At 42.3% G+C, this 3,187-nt stretch overlaps 1 protein-coding gene across 2 annotated transcripts in view; it reads left to right on the top strand.

Moving 5' to 3' along the window:
- Positions 1 to 611: 611 nt before the first annotated feature.
- PLAG1 (pleiomorphic adenoma gene 1) overlaps positions 612 to 3,187 on the top strand; it is a 6,918-nt gene continuing 4,342 nt past the window's right edge. Inside the window, exon 1 of one of the 2 annotated variants that reach the window (XM_009083971.1) lies at positions 612 to 712. The gene's annotated coding sequence lies outside the window, so the exon portion shown is untranslated. The remainder of the gene's footprint in view (positions 713 to 3,187) is intronic. The other variant, XM_009083972.1, reaches the window with a different exon arrangement.

Genomic DNA, 3,187 nt, shown 5'->3' on the forward strand with positions numbered 1-3,187 from the left:
GTGTGCTCAGGCATACCTAGACTTGCCCTCTACTGGGATTTACCTGTAGCATGTACATCATGATGAGGTTTTATTATTTTTTTTAAATTAATTTTATTTTCCTTTGCAGGTCACCTTTTAAGCTGCTATTTCCTGTATAATTAAGCAGAATGAAGGCATTAGGTTCTAGTAAAGTTGGGCCTAATCCAGAATCTTCTCTTATTCAGTCCTTTCTGAGTAAGAAACTCAAGTCTGGGCCCAGCATTTTACATGTTTTGCTGTTACTTCTAAATTATTTGTGGTCTGTGGATTTTATTTTTTTTTTGTTTTAACTTTATGAAAACTCCTTTGTTTTTGTCTAATTTTATCTCTTTATGTGTCACTGTCCAGCATAGCATTAGTTGAAATTATGTAAGTATACTGCAAATCGAAGTGCATAATTGCTACTGATAATGCAAGAATGATTCCTACAGTTTATAATTAACAGTATATAATGTTCTGTGCATGGGTTGGATCTATCCCTTTTAACTTTTCCTTTCCAATTCTTTCCAATCCCTGGTCTTGCTGCATCCCAGCCTTTCCGAACGTACTGGTTTCACTCAAGTCTAGTCCATTCTTCCTTTTGTTTTTCAGACCAGTAAAAATGGGAAGTACTGGATTCTGGTTTCCTCCAAGAAGAGTCAGCGGAACTGGTTAAGACCAAAATCTGAGGACTTTAGTGGGCAAACATCAGGTGTGCATTGAACAGAGGCTGTTTTAATTCTGCTTTAAGTATATGTTTCTTTAAAAATAGTATTATATATGAGCTGTTGTGTAATGTGTTTGTTATATTTGATACTGCATATAATCATTCATCCTGCAGTTGTGAAAACACCAGTAAGAATGAGGATTTTAAGTGATGATGTGTTGAGACACAAACAGGCAATATAACTCATAGAATTCTTTCAGCTGGTCTTTGGAAAGTTTAATATTTGAGGATCAGTGGTTTTTTATCTCCATTGCTCAGTCTGTATATCCACATTAAAAAAAAAAAGAAAACTGTGGTTATTTACTATTCAGAGATCAATACTGAAGTTCTTAATTGCCTCACCTGTTGAGAAATGGTACTGAGATAATAGCGCATACGTTTCTTTTAATAAAACGCTGTCGTTGTCAAAGACTGGATCCACACTATATTTGTTCTAATGATGCAGTTTTGAGGACACGTAAACACAGTTCAAAGTCAGCTTAATTAGTTTTGGTCATAGAGGAACAAAACCTGAATTCTTCATCCCTGTGAATGTTCTGAGTTACTTCTGGTACAGCATCTAGGCTGCCTGAAGTTTTGGAGAAGGTAACAGTAGTGTTGTATTGGCCTGAATATAGGGTGGCCTCCAGCCTGAGGTGTGATCTTTGCATTGAGAAAAGGACTGAGAAGTTGTCAGTTGTTAATTTAATAGTTAAGCTTAATATGCTGTTCCACAACAAACACTGCTTTTGATCTCACATCAGACCCTGCAGATCACCCTTCTACATGGCCTAATATTCTCCCCAGCCTGATGCATGTTCAGTTCCTCCCCACTCACCCTCAGTGTTACCAGCTCACCCCAATCCTCATGTCCTTGGATACTCCCAACTCCTATGCAGTGCTTCCTGTGCCTCTCTAGCCCCACAGCTCCATCCTGGTTCTGTCCACTATCCTTCCCTGCAGCAGCTCACTCTCCCTCCCTGTATCCTGCCTGCTGTGCCTGCTTGCCATGTCATCATCTGGGCACAGAGTCCACTTGCTGTTGAGCTCTGGACCCAGCATGGTCAAAGTAACCACACTCCCTGCAGCAGACTGTGGAGGCAGTTCCCTTGTCCTTTGCCACTAATGCTGCTGGCCCTGTCTCAGGCTAGGTGTGGATTTGAGGGAGGCAAAAGGGGCTGGAGCTCCTTCTTACCCTGTTGAGGCTGTAAATGCCCTAGCCACACAGTGAAGGCTGTGGCTGCTGTGCTGTCAGCTCTCTGTGGTGGCTGTCATACAGGTGCCTGTGTGGTATAAAAACAGCCTGTGTAAGTGTAGATTGGGTTGGATTTTTTTTCTCCCCCCTGAACTTTGTTTGTCCGGAGAGATTAGGCCGAAATGAAACTTCATTCTACATTCAGGCCAATATGCTTTGAAGACCTGTGTGTTCATTTACAGAAAAGCAAAATTAATTTTATTACCAGATTCTGATTAAAGCCTATATTGAAAAAAATCTTTTAATCTACAAATATATCACAATTTTGATGTGACTCAGACCCTCCTTTTGATTACATTGATGGCTACGTTGAAGTCTTTGGAACCAGTCTTCCATTACTTTTATTGAAGAAAATTATTGTTCCCAAGTCTCAAACAACTGTTTCATTTTTTCACTTATGAACTAGATAGGGGATTATGAGACAGAAAATAAAATTAAGCTGATACTTTGAAGACCTGTGCATGTTCCCAGTTATGGAACTGATGTCTCTAGGCATCATCCCACAAATGGGAATGAGTCTGAGACAAATCTGGAATCATAAGAGTCCTAAAGAAGCACCTTTTCTATCACTGAGTATCTTTAAAGAGGTTACTGTTTCCTTATAAAATTCGTGGGAGTAAAGGTGGTCTTACAGATCTGCTTGCTTAAAGAAGGTAGCACAGTTTAACCTGTCATTCAAAGACTTAAGGGTTGAAAAGAAGCAGATTTCCCTCTTGGTATGCCAGTACTTCTCTCCTCCTGTAAAGACAAGGGAAAAGTTATGGGGAGGAGGGAGGAAGAGGCATAGACAAAGACATAATCTGTGTACACATTTCAAACTGAAATCTCAGTCTGAAGATTTCATAAAATGCAGGCATTGAAAAGGCACACACACACCCTTCTCCCCTCCCTGCTCCTCCTGTCCTGCTGTGCATTGAGGAAAACACAGGCTCTCCTTCCTCCTTGCTTTCTTCCAGGGCCACACTGGGGATTTTGCAAGGACTGTGCAGTTTTGCCCCTGTCACACCTGGGCGCTGCTCTCCACTCCACTCTGGAGCAGTTGGCTCCCTCCATCTCTGCTGAGCCTCAGCAGGGGAGAGAGGATAGCCAAGGCCAGGCCTAGGCTCCCTCCAGCCATCCAGCCTCCCTCGCTGCCAGCAGGGAAGAGCTCAGTTTGTTTTCCGGGGAGGTGGCGCTGGGCTGGAGCAGCTGCAGCCTGGTGGTGCCTGCCTGGCTCCCAGCTGCCC

Source organism: Acanthisitta chloris, unplaced genomic scaffold (genome assembly GCF_000695815.1).
Source record: "Acanthisitta chloris isolate BGI_N310 unplaced genomic scaffold, ASM69581v1 scaffold15861, whole genome shotgun sequence".
Taxonomy (NCBI): domain Eukaryota; kingdom Metazoa; phylum Chordata; class Aves; order Passeriformes; family Acanthisittidae; genus Acanthisitta; species Acanthisitta chloris.